We start from the raw sequence: 13,887 nt of genomic DNA on the forward strand, positions 1-13,887 counted from the left end.
TCAAACTAGGCTAAAAGATGTTTAGTCGTTTGCCAAGTCTGTGTGTAAAGAAGTCAGAAGCAGGTGGGGACTTCCCAATCACATCTTCTAAAAATTGGTGGTAAAGGATTTTGTGAATAAATCAGTGGAAAAGGTTTTTTAAAAGTTAGGAGAAAAGATTAGATTAAAAGTTAGGTGAACTAGAGTTGAAGGAACTCTAAGACAGTAAGCTAAGTTTCAATGTTAGTAGGAAGAGAGAGTGACACTAGTGGTGATAGATGGAAATACAAGTAAGGAGTTAAAAGTCTTAGGGAGAATGGATGAAGTAACAACAAGGACATCAACACTTCAGTCTATTATAACAACAGTGAGAAGCAATTTAACTCTTTCAACATTGATAGTTATTAAAGCAATAAATATATTGCATTTGATTACAAGGGAGCAGATAGCTCCAGCACCAATTTTAGAGGAATTTCATAGTCTGGGAAGCCTATCATTGGAGGATAAGTCTAAGAGAGAAGTGGGGAATTTTTCCATGGTATGGTATAAAATTTGGGAAGATCATATTGATAATATTAGCTATACTTTGATTCCAGATAGTTCAGATAATATCACTAGTCTTATAGATGCATTGAAGAATATAATGGATGCATTTGGTAGATCTGAAGGAGATGGATGGTCAGTGAAGTCTTGGTTGCAAGATTAGTTAGGCCCAGTGGGAGCAGTGATGGTTCAGATTTTAATAGCAGTTTTGATAGCACTGTGTGTGATATTTTTCTTTTGTAATTTGTTACTGACCTTTGAGAAAGCTATGATATTGAGATAGGTTGGAGTAGTGATGCCTGGAGACAACGCTCAGATGCCGTTGTTGACTGTTCCTGATCTGGATGAAGAGGGACAAGTGGGACTGGATGGAGTATTGATGGATAAATATCCTTTTTGATTATTTGATCATTTTTCCCATTTTTTTTTTCAATATTAGTGTGATTTTAGTATGATGTTATGAATCAAAGGGGGGAAATAGGATAATGTGATTCATATATCATTTATATATCATTTTTTATATTCTTAGTTGATATTGATGTTTTAATTTGAAAGTGTTGTTTTGCAAAAGATACTGTTTGGTCTTTTCTTTTCTTCCAGAAGCATTTGGGGGAATATGTAGAGATTGAAATACTCAAACAAGGACAATATGAAGGGACAATATGAAAGGACAATGACTGGAGGAGATGGAACAAGGAAGGTGTGGAAATGTTCCGATTCCATCATCGAAGATGCATTGGAAGTCGAGACTACGGGGGAGATGAAGTGTAGTGGACTACATTCCAGTGTCTGCAATGAAATATAGACATATTTGCATGTGTAATACATAATTTGTGTCATATTCTTAGGTATTAATTTTTGTAGAATGATATTTGATGTTATTGAATACATGTGGGGATCTTAGATGTTTTTGTTTATTTCGTGAATGCTTAGGGACATGGAGTCTAGGCAGGGATAGAGATCCACTGTAGGGTCCGATGGGTCGACCAGCCTGAGAGTGGACTTTTTTTAGATAGTATTTTGTTTGCAGGGGCGTTCATGTGTATTTAATTGCATCATAGTTTCAAATGCATTGATAAAGATTTATGAATTGATCTGGAGTACCTAGGTGGTTGCCTGGGGCAGAGGGGCCGTGAGAGAATTTTACTGTCTTGATTGATGGATGGATATTTGGAAAGAAAGCTGCCAGATAGTTTTTCGCTCTCACACTCCATAAAGATTTCTTCATATTTCATAGTAATGTATTCACACTCCATAAAGATTTGTTCATATTTCATAGTAATGTATTCACACTTCATAAAGATTTGTTCATATTTCATAGAAAGGTATTTACACTCCAGAGGGAAATGTTTTTGGTTTAATGTTAAAGATACTCAATAAGATAAATTGTTACTTGTCATAATCCTATTTTGTTTGTTTTCGAGACTTTTAGTTAGTCTCGAAGGGGGGAAATGTAGTGTATTAAGATTATGACTTTGTTAATTTGTTTTAAGTGGAATCTGAGAGGATGTTTATTTAGGTTCAAAGAGAGCCGTTTTTAGTGTGACACCCCAGATAGAACAGAGGAAGTGTGTGTTGTAGACAGGGGATTGGACAGTAGAGGGAGCCACCCATATTTTGGGGAAGATTATATATACTGGGTTTAAACGAAGAAGAGGTTAGAGCGGCCATTACAATCTGGGAAATGCTGCTCTCGGGGATCATGACACCCGTACACTTATGCTGAAATCTTGTGATATTAATAAAACTTATGATCAAGGTTCAGTATGAGCGGACTCCTTTGTTTACAGCAATAATTACCAGCATTGACTCGACACTACACTTGCCTATTTGTTGTTGTTTGTTTCTTGTTTATTTATCAGTGGCAAGTAACATTCTGTATTTCATATTACAGTACACCTACTGTAATATAAATACAGTATCAAAGGAAGTACTATGTAATGACACACAATACCAGTAAAATTGACTGTATTATACTGTAGAAAAGTAAATACTAACATAATCGGAATGAATGAATTAATGAAATTCATTGAGGGGGAGGGGTTTGTATTTCACAATATTTGACTTGTAATTACAAGGGATAGGTGTACGCAGGTTGGCTGCTAGGTAAAGTGTTTACACATTACAGTATATTAATGAATATTTTGTGTTTTATATCACTTGCACTTCTAGAGGCCTTAACAAAGGCTTCCAAACTGGCAGCGACTACAGGACAAAACAGACCAATGGAGGCATGAGTATGGAACCAATGTAGGCATGAGTATTAACCAATGGTGTCAGCTTCCTGCTTCCCCTGTTTGTCTCCTGGCCTCTAGAGGTCAGCTGTGTTCCCCCTTTTGCCTTAGTTTTTCCTCATGTGTCCTAATTAGCTTATCTATGTCACCTGTGCCTTGTTTCCCCTTGAGTATTTTAGCTGTGTGTTTTCCCCTTTTTTTCTCACTTGAGTTATTGCGTCCCTGACTGTGTGTCTCCTGCTTTGTCTCACCGTGTCTGTCCTAGTAAGTTGTTGAAGTTATCTTTAGTTTGTTTTTTCTCCCTCAGTGGAGTTGTTTTGTTTTGCCTCCTGTTTTGGAATATTAAATCTACTTGCCTGGAGTATTGCCTTGGGTGTTTCATTTGGGTCCTACAACATTTCCTCTGTGGCTAAGGGTAGTACCCCCAGCTCTACACATCTGAGACCGGAGTTCTACCCGGCTTGTGACAGAATAACCAAGTCAATCATGGACCCAGAAACACTCAGTTCCCAGGACCTGTTGGCGGTGATCATTCGACATGAGGCTTCTTTCCAGCGCCATGAAGCCGTTCTCAGCCGACAAGAGGAGCTGATGGCTAGACATTCTCAACTCCTGGCCGAAATGATGAGTTCCCTTCACCAGCTCTTTGAACGCCTCCTTGGTTCTTCCCCTTCCCCCGGTCACCTCCCAGTGACGACAGGCCTTCTCGGTTGGCGGAGCCCCGACTACCACCTCCCAAGCCCTTTTCTGGGGATCCAAGCTCTTGTCAGGGTTTCCTCACCCAATGCTCCCTCACCTTCGAGCTCCAACCCTCAAGTTTTCCCACAGACCGTTCCAAGATTGCCTACCTCATTACCCTTCTCTCAGACAAGGCGCTCGCCTGGGCCTCTGCGGTGTGGCAGTCCCAGGAGGCCTGTTGTGACTCCCACGCTGCATTTGTAGGAAGAATTCAAGCGGGTGTTCGATCATCCTGTCAGTGGGCGGGAGGCTTCCAAGCGCCTACTGTCTCTCCGTCAGGGCCCCCGAAGCACGGCAGATTTTGCCATTGAGTTCCGAACCATAGCAGCAAGGAGCGGATGGAATGATGAAGCGCTGAGGGTCTGCTTTCAGGGAGGGTTATCTGAGCCCCCTTCAAGATGAGTTAGCCACCCGTGAACCAGCTGAAGATCTCGAGTCCTCATAGCCTTGGCCATCCGCCTGGACAATCGTCTAAGAGAGCGGAGAACGGCTCGCCGTCAGGTGTCTCAGTCCCAAGTTCCTCTGAGCAGCTCTGGTTCTCCTGTTTGGACTCCGTCATTCAGAGCTGCCCGGCTCCTGAACTGCCCCAAGATTCCCCGGAGAGCATGCAGTTAGGCCGTTCCAGGCTTTCTTCCAACGAAAGGGAACGTCGCATGAGGGAGCGTCGGTGCCTCTACCGCGGGGTTGCCGGCCACTTCGGCTCCACTTGCCCCGAGCTTTGGAAACGCCTGTCCCCGCCCAGCTACAGGAGGGTTGTGATGGGGAAAATTAGAGCTCCTCCTACTAACGCGGTCCTGAGCTATTCCAGCCACTCTGTCCTGGGAGGGCCACCAGCATCGGGTCCAGGCTATGATCGATTCCGGTGCCGCAGGTGATTTTATGGATGTAACCTTGGCTAAGGGAACTTAAGATCCCTACCCAACTACTTCCTCAACCCCAGGCAGTTACAGCCTTAGATGGCCGACCTCTGGAACCAGGAAAAGTTACTGAGGCGACTCAGTCCCTGCGACTTACCATCTCTCAACACCAGCAGGAGGAGACCTTCTATCTCATTGACTCTCCGAGTATCCTATTATCCTGGGTCACCCTTGGCTATGCAGACATAATCCCCAGATCGACTGGCCTACTGGCACCATTCTTAGCTGGGGTCCCACCTTGCCAACTCACCTGCATGCTTCAGAGTTCCTCAGCCCCCTAGTACCCAGTTTCAAGAGTCTGTTGACGTCTCCCGAGTCCCCAGTGTTTACCATCGGTTCAAAACAGTGTTCAGCAAGGCCCGGGCCACTGCCTTACCGCCTCATCGCACTTATGACTGTGCCATTGATCTACTCCCTGGGTGCTGCCCTCCTAGAGGTCGGATCTTTTCCTTGTCCTCCCCGAGCACGCAGCTATGGACACTTACATTAAGGAGTCCTTGGCAGCCGGCCTCATCTATGCCTCTACTTCCCGGCTGGGGCGGGGCTTTTTTTGTTGAAAAGAAAGACGGGGGTCTGAGGCCTTGTATTGATTACCGGGACTCAACAAGATCACGGTTCGGAATCGATACCCTCTTCCTCTCATGGCCACTGCTTTTGAGCTGCTTCAAGGGGCTTCCATTTTTACTAAGCTGGATCTCCGCAATGCTTACCATCTCGCATGGATCCCGCCAGGAGACGAATGGAAGACGGGCGTTCAACACGCCCACGGGACACTATGAATATCGGGTGATGCCGTTCGGCTCACCAATGCCCCCGCAGTATTCCAAGCCCTGATTAATGATGTTCTCCGGGATATGCTTAATCTGTTCGTCTTCGTGTACCTGGACGATATCCTCATCTTCTCGAGGTCACTGAAGGAGCATGAGGGGCATGTTAGCCGGGTTCTCCAGAGGCTCCTTGACAATCACCTCTACGTTAAGCCTGAGAAGTGTGAATTTCATGTTTCTCAGACTCAGTTTCCGGGTTTATTGTCACTCCCGGGCACCTAGAGATGGATCCCAAGAAGGTCAAGGCGGTCCACGATTGGCCCACACCTGCCACGGTCAAGGAGGTTCAACGGTTCATTGGCTTTTCTAACTTCTATCGGAAGTTCATCAAGAATTTCAGCTCGGTGGTAGCCCCCTTGACGACGCTTACCAAGGGAGGAGGGACCAAGATTCACTGGGGTCCGGAAGCAGCAGGGGCCTTCGAGGATCTCAAGCGCCGCTTCACTTCTGCTCCGATTCTGGTGACCCCTGACCCAGAGAGACCTTTCGTGGTGGAGGTGGACGCCTCAGAGGTGGGGGGTGGGAGCCGTCCTGTCACAGAGGGGTGCGGATGGGGAGATTACACCCTTGTGCCTTCATGTCTCGCCGCCTGTCTGAGGCCGAGCGCAACTACCACGTGGGGGATCTAGAGTTGCTTGCGGTTAAACTGGCCTTGTGGAAGAGTGGCGCCATTGGCTTGAGGGGGCTCAGCACCCTTTCCAGGTTCTCACAGACCACAAGAACCTGGAATATCTCCAACAGGCTAAGCGGATGAACCCTCGGCAAGCACGATGGTCCCTTTTCTTTAATCGATTCCAGTTCATCCTGACTTACCGACCTGGCACCAAGAACGTCAAGCCGGATGCTCTGTCTCGAGTCTATTCTCCCCGAGGTACAAGAGAAGCCCTTGGCATCGATTATTCCGAGGTCTAGGATCGTCGCACCTCTTCAGTGGGAACTAGAAAGAGGGGTACGAGAAGCTCTTGCCCATGAGCCCGATCCAGGCGGTGGTCCTGCGGTCGCCTGTACTGCCTCTCTCGGTTCGGGCCCGCGTCTTGCAGTGGGGTCGTGAGTCGCCCCTTGACATGCCATCCTGGCAGTGCTCGCACACTGGAGTTCCTCCGACGGCAGGTTTTGGTGGCCGTCCATCAAGAAGGACGTGCAGGTCCACGTTGAGGCCTGCCCTGTGTGCAACCAGGGAAAGTCGACACGCCAGCGACCCCAGGGGACTGCTCCATCCCTTACCTGTTCCTCGAAGGCCATGGTCACACCTTTCGCTGGACTTTGTTACGGGACTTCCTCTATCCCAGGGCAACACCGTCATCCTTGTGGTGGTAGACCGTTTCTCTAAGGCTGCCCGGTTTATTCCCCTGCCCAAGCTGCCCTCGGCTAAGGAGACTGCTGAGCTCCTCATGAACCATGTCTTCCGGATATTTGGCATTCCCCTGGACGTGGTCTCTGACCGAGGTCCCCAATTCTCGTCCCGGTTTTGGGGGGCCTTCTGCAGGCTTATTGGGGCCACAGCCAGCCTATCGTCAGGATTCCATCCAGAGTCTAATGGCCAGACGGAACGGATTAATCAGGATCTGGAGACCACCCTGCGGTGTATGGCGGCCAATAATCCCACGTCTTGGGCCACCTATATCATTTGGGCTGAATATGCCCACAACACCCTCCAGTCCTCAGCCACCGGATTGTCCCCCTTCGAATGCCAGTTCGGTTACAACCCTCCTTTGTTTCCAGAGGAAGAGGCGCAAGTTGGTGTTCCCTCGGCCCAGCGCTTTGTCCAACGCTGTAGGCGGACCTGGAAGAAGGCCAGGTGTACCCTCCTTCGGACCTCCCAGAGATACCAAAGTCAGGCTAATCGCCACCGCCGGACGGCCCCTGAAGTTTCGAGCTGGTCAGAGAGTTTGGTTGGCCACTAAGAACTTGCCCTCCGGGTCGAATCCAAGAAGCTTTCCCAGAGATACATCGGCCCTTTCCGCATTTCTAGAAAGGTTAACCCTGTGTCGTATCGTTTAGTTCTGCCTCGCCTCCCTTAGAGTTAACCCCACTTTCCATGTGTCACTCCTTAAACCTGTCTTGTCTTCTCCTTTTGCCCCCCACACAGACCCCCGCCACCTCCCAGGATCATAGACGGCCAGCCAGCCTACACAGTCCGCCGGATACTGGACTCCCGGAGGGTCCAGAACTCTCTGCAGTATCTGGTGGACTGGGAGGGCTACGGGCCAGAGGAGCGCTCCTGGGTTCCAGCCAGGGACATCCTGGACCCAGGGTTGATCCGAGATTTTCGCACCCTGGGGCCAGGGTGTTCTGGAAGGAACGTCAGGAGTCGTTCCTAGAGGAGGGGGTCCTGTCAGCTTCCTGCTTCCCCTGTTTGTCTCCTGGCCTCTAGAGGTCAGCTGTGTTCCCTTTGCCTTAGTTTTTCCTCATGTGTCCTAATTAGCTTATCTATGTCACCTGTGCCTTGTTTCCCCTTGAGTATTTTAGCTGTGTGTTTTCCCCTTTTTTCTCACTTGGTTATTGCGTCCTGACTGTGTGTCTCCTGCTTTGTCTCACCGTGTCTGTCCTAGTAAGTTGTTGAAGTTATCTTTAGTTTGTTTTTCTCTCCTCGTGGAGTTGTTTTGTTTTGCCTCCTGTTTTGGAATATTAAATCTACTTGCCTGGAGTATTGCCTTGGGTGTTTCATTTGGGTCCTACAACATTTCCTCTGTGGCTAAGGGGTAGTACCCCCAGCTCTACACATCTGAGACCGGAGTTCTACCCGGCTTGTGACAAATGGAGGCAGAAATCCCAACAATATATCGTAAACAAATATGTTCTTATTCACAGTGGTGTACATCATTTACCTCAGGTAGGCCTACAAAATACAAGCTAATAATTTAGCTAGCATAGCAAGACCTAGCAAACCGCATGCTACTTAGCTTAAACAAATAAAATACAAATGTTAAATAGAGAAATAGTGTTTAAATGTCAATACAGTGACAACAAATAATATGGAAAGGGAAAGGCAATACACTCAAGCAGTTACGTACTGATGTACACAACACAAGAATATTAGGTGGAAAACAATAAAATGGTCTGCCGCCTGATGCTGGTTTGGCAGTGGTGGAAAAAGTACCCAATTGTCATACTTGAGTAAAAATAAAGATACCTTAATAGAAATTGACTCAGGTAAAAGTGAAAGTCAACCAGTAAAATCCTACTTGAGTAAAAGTCTAAAAGTATTTGGTTTTAAATATACTTAAGTATGAAAAGTAAATGTAATTGCTAAAATATACTTAAGTATCAAAAGTCAAAGTAAAAGTATAAATCAGTTCAAATTCCTTATATTAAGCAAACCAGATGGCAACATTTATTTTTATTTTTTTTAAATTTACGGATAGGGACACGCTCCAACACTCAGACATAATTTACAAACAAAGAATGTATTTAGTAAGTACGCTAGATTAGAGGCAGTAGAGATGACCAGGGATGTTCTCTTGATAAGTGTGGGAATTAGACAAGTTTCCTGTCCTGCTAAGCATTCAAAATGTAAGAAGTATTTTTGGGTGTCAAGGAAAAAGTTTGGAGTAAAAAGTACATACTTTTCTTTAGGAATGTAGTGAAGTAAAAGTTGTCAAAAATATAAATAGTAAAGTAAAGTACAGATACACCCAAAAAACTACTTAAGTAGTACTTTCAAGTATTTTTACTTAAGTACTTTACACCACTGGTGAATGGCTCACATTAGGCGTAACTAAAGTCAGCCGCACACTCTAGGAGCGCTGATGCAATAATTTATTTCCAACGTTTCGATAGCCAAGCTGTCTTCATCAGGGTATAATGACCAACACTGCAGGTCACCAGTTTATAGAGGGTTTCAAAGGACACACACAGGTGATTGTAATTATGACCGGCTGTGGCATGTTTTTATTGGTCGATTTACATATATCAATAGAACATATAAAAAGCATGAATTAATAATATACGATCATAGATACAATTAGGTTACATCATATAGGCCTACAAACACAATATTATTTACAATGGATAGCAAAAACACAATAATCACAGGAATGTCTTCCGATCAAACTCTACGTTGACACAGAAGGGAGGGAGGGTCTTTAAATTAAATAGCAGAGGTGCATAAAGATGTACTTACCACAAATTCCTTGTTTTGCTAAGTTCGGTGTATATTACATTGCTGTCCGTTACTCTTTTTTTTGTATGGTCATTAGCACAGTATACATGATGCCAATTTTAGCTCCAAGACGGCAGCAATTTGAAAAATGAAAAAGTAGATTGTGCTGATTTACTGGCACAATGAACCATGTCGCGCACCGTAGTTTACAAACTCAGTGGATAGTGCTAAAACAATTATGTCATATGTGAATTCTTCCATCTTTATGCACGTTCGCCATTGTCAAGGTCACCCCCTCTCCTAGGGAGGGTGACATGTTCGATGTCGATATAGCATATACAGTGGGGAAAAAAAGTATTTAGTCAGCCACCACTTGTGCAAGTTCTCCCACTTAAAAAAGATGAGAGAGGCCTGTAATTTTTCATCATAGGTACACGTCAACTATGACAGACAAAATGAGGGAAAAAAATCCAGAAAATCACATTGTAGGATTTTTATGAATTTATTTGCAAATTATGGTGGAAAATAAGTATTTGGTCAATAACAAAAGATTCTCAATACTTTGTTATATACCCTTTGTTGGCAATGACACAGGTCAAACATTTTCTGTAAGTCTTCACAAGGTTTTCACACACTGTTGCTGGTATTTTGGCCCATTCCTCCATGCAGATCTCCTCTAGAGCAGTGATGTTTTGGGGCTGTCACTGGGCAACACAGACTTTCAACTCCCCTCCAAAGATTTTCTATGGGGTTGAGATCTGGAGACTGGCTAAGCCACTCCAGGACCTTGAAATGCTTCTACGAAGCCACTCCTTCGTTGCCCGGGCGGTGTGTTTGGGATCATTGTCATGCTGAAAGGCCCAGCCACGTTTCATTTTCAATGCCCTTGCTGATGGAAGGAGGTTTTCACTCAAAATCTCACGATACATGGCCCCATTCATTCTTTCCTTTACACGGATCAGTCGTCCTGGTCCCTTTGCAGAAAAACAGCCCCAAAGCATGATGTTTCCACCCCCATGCTTCACAGTAGGTATGGTGTTCATTGGATGCAACTCAGCATTCTTTGTCCTCCAAACACGACTTAGGTTGAGTTTTTACCAAAAAGTTATATTTTGGTTTCATCTGACCATATGACATTCTCCCAATCCTCTTCTGGATCATCCAAATGCACTCTAGCAAACTTCAGACGGGCCTGGACATGTACTGGCTTAAGCAGGGGGACACGTCTGGCACTGCAGGATTTGAGTCCTGGCGGCGTAGTGTGTTACTGATGGTAGGCTTTGTTACTTTGGTCCCAGCTCTCTGCAGGTCATTCACCAGGTCCCCTGTGGTTCTGGGATTTTTGCTCACCGTTCTTGTGATCATTTTGACCCCACGGGGTGAGATCTTGTGTGGAGCCCCAGATCGAGGGAGATTATCAGTGGTCTTGTATGTCTTCCATTTCCTAATAATTGCTCCCACAGTTGATTTCTTCAAACCAAGCTGCTTACCTATTGCAGATTCAGTCTTCCCAGCCTGGTGCAGGTCTACAATTTTGTTTCTGGTGTCCTTTGACAGCTCTTTGGTCTTGGCCATAGTGGAGTTTGGAGTGTGACTGTTTGAGGTTGTGGACAGGTGTCTTTTATACTGATAACAAGTTCAAACAGGTGCCATTAATACAGGTAACGAGTTGGAGGACAGAGGAGCCTCTTAAAGAAGAAGTTACAGGTCTGTGAGAGCCAGAAATCTTGCTTGTTTGTAGGTGACCAAATACTTATTTTCCACCATAGTTTGCAAATAAATTCATTAAAAAATCCTACAATGTGATTTTCTGGATTTTTTTCCTAAATTTGTCTGTCATAGTTGATATGTACCTATGATGAAAATTACAGGCCTCTCATCTTTTTTAAGTGGGAGAACTTGCACAATTGGTGGCTGACTAAATACTTTTTTTCCCCACTGTAGCAAAGAGAGGGAAATAGAGTAGTTCGCTTCTAAAACATGGGCAGTAGCTACGGTGCTCAGAGATTCTTACTTTCAGTTTGCGCTTTGTTTTGCCCACATCATTTTAAGCACAAGGACAAGTTATTTGATAAATACTGTAACTTCCTTTAGCGATAACACCTTTGATTGGGATCTGCTTCCCTGTTTGGGGGTGTTTGAAGGATGTACATGTATAAGTGCCATTGCATTGAACACAGCCATTACACTTGTAGTTTCCATCAAATAGAGGCAAGGAGACGTTGTGTGGCGGTATTTTGGGGTGGTAAATCAGAGTTTAGCAAATGATCTCTGAGATTTAAATATGACAGTATTTAAGGTAACACTTCCTTTGAAGGGGTCCTTATAGAGTGTAATTACATGTCTAATTACACCAGAACAAGTATTGTAGTTAACTCTAACAACCAATAGTTACACTGTAATAACAACATGTAACCACCTCTTTAAGGAATACCTGGGATAGGATAAAGTAATCATAGATAATAAATCATATCCAGCGAGTAGCAGCAGCTTAAATAAAGGAGGGTGTCAATGCAAATAGTTTGGGTAGCCATTTGATTAGCTGTTCAGCAGTCTTATGGCTTGGGGGTAGAAGCTGTTCAGAAGCCTTTTGGACCTAGACTTGGAGCTTCAGTACCGCTTGCCGTGTGGTAGCAGAGAGAACAGTCTATGACTAGGGTGGCTGGAGTCTTTGGCAATTTTTAGGGCCTTCCTCTGAGACCGCCTGGTATAGAGGTCCTGGTTGGCAGGAAGCTTGGCCCCCTTGCGGTCGGAGGCTGAGCAGTTGTCATACTAGGCGGTGATGCAACCAGTCAGGATGCTCTCGATGGTGCAGCTAGCACAGATACCTCTGTACAACAGATGTACAGTATACGTGATGCATCGGGAAGATGCAATTTAAACATAGTTTGTTATTTGGCTAAATGTCTCACAGATGTATTCAGAATACCTACATTCTAAATTCTACAGTGTTTATATGTTGGCCAGGTATCAACAATCTATACAGAGGTCTGGGCGACGTCTCTCCAATGTGCAAACGCTTTCCACTCTACATTGTGATATGTCAGCCAAAGGTGTTTGTATTTCCTGGGAAGGGAGGTCTTTATAACAACAGCACAAAAGAGCTGGGGATTTAGTGTAAACTGGCAGTGGCAATGTCCCTGAACAATGTGGTTATAATGGACTTGATAGTAACAACCAACCCCACATTCCATGTGACAACCATCCTAATGCTAATTATGCTAGTTACTATATGGTTTGAACGAGCAACTCACAAATAGGTTTGGAATGTAGCTCTCCTTCCTCTTTCAACAAACATAATTGTTCATGTATACTCCCATAATTCAAACTTTTGTAAAAACTGTCACCTATGAAAAACACATTAATTCCCCTCACCATAGGTGGTGTGTCAAATAGGCCAGCAGTAAATTGAATTACATTTGCCAAAATGATTTGAACAAAACCTTCCATACATATTTGCCCATTGTAGAAGTGCTCAGAAAGTGACTTTTCTCCCTGTGTACTTCTTCTCTTTTCTTCTACCTCTCCATGTATATGAGTAGCTCTTCAGGCTAGTTACAAGATCTCATTGCACATATCCCACAGTCTTTCTATCAGTCCCTCTATCTCTCCATCCCTTTCCCGCAATCACTCTATCCTTCTCCTTCATCTGTCTATTCTTCTCCTCCATCTGTCTGCTGAACTCCCTCTCCATCTTTGTCTGTGAGATCATGATGTTCCTCTGTAACTCAGGTAGGACTATCTTCATCAGGTTTCTCTCTGCTTCAACTCTGACCTCTCCTTCATAGTTTCCCCTCATCTCCTCTATTTTCTGTCTGTGTCTCTCCTCCATCTCCCTTCTCTCATTCTCTCTCTTCTCTCTAAATCTCTCCAGCTTTCTCTCCATCTCCTCCCTCCTATCAGACTCTCTCTTCAGCTCTCTCTCCAGCTCTCTTTTCTTCTCCTCATCCCTCTCCTCTTTAATCTGTCTCTCCAGTTCAGTGGTTCTTTCACTGAGTGTTCTGATATCTCCTTCATGTTCCTGGATCACTCCCTCTATCTTCTTCAGAGAGTCCTGCAACTCCTTCTCAAGCCTCTCTCTCAAGTCTCTCTCCTCCCTCTGTTTCCTCCCCTCTTTGTCTCTCTGGATCTTTCCTCCATCTCTCTGACCCGGTCCTCTGCCTCCTGGTAGGTCTGACTGCTGTAGAATTTCTCTCTGTTTCCTGCCACCATCTCCCTCTACCTGCTCCAGCAGCTCTGGGACCTGAGTGCCATGGGCCCTGTCCTTAATGTTGAGGACGTAGTACCTGCTCCCACATTTCTCTACAAGCTGCAGGAGGTCCTGGCTCCCTGCTTGAAGAAATTCCTCAATGCTCTGCTCTTTCAGGCCAGCAGCATGGGTGAATAGAATCACAGTGTGTCCCCAACAACCCTCCCCAAACATCTCCTCTATTCTCTCCAGCACCCCTCTCTCCTCCCCCTGAGGGCCCTCACTGGTATGACCAGGAGGAAGGCGTGGGGTCCCCGGGGCAGACAGACGGACACAGAGCCCCATATCCTGTCTCATC

This window comes from Coregonus clupeaformis, chromosome 15, assembly GCF_020615455.1.
Source record: "Coregonus clupeaformis isolate EN_2021a chromosome 15, ASM2061545v1, whole genome shotgun sequence".
In the NCBI taxonomy this organism is placed as follows: Eukaryota; Metazoa; Chordata; class Actinopteri; order Salmoniformes; family Salmonidae; genus Coregonus; species Coregonus clupeaformis.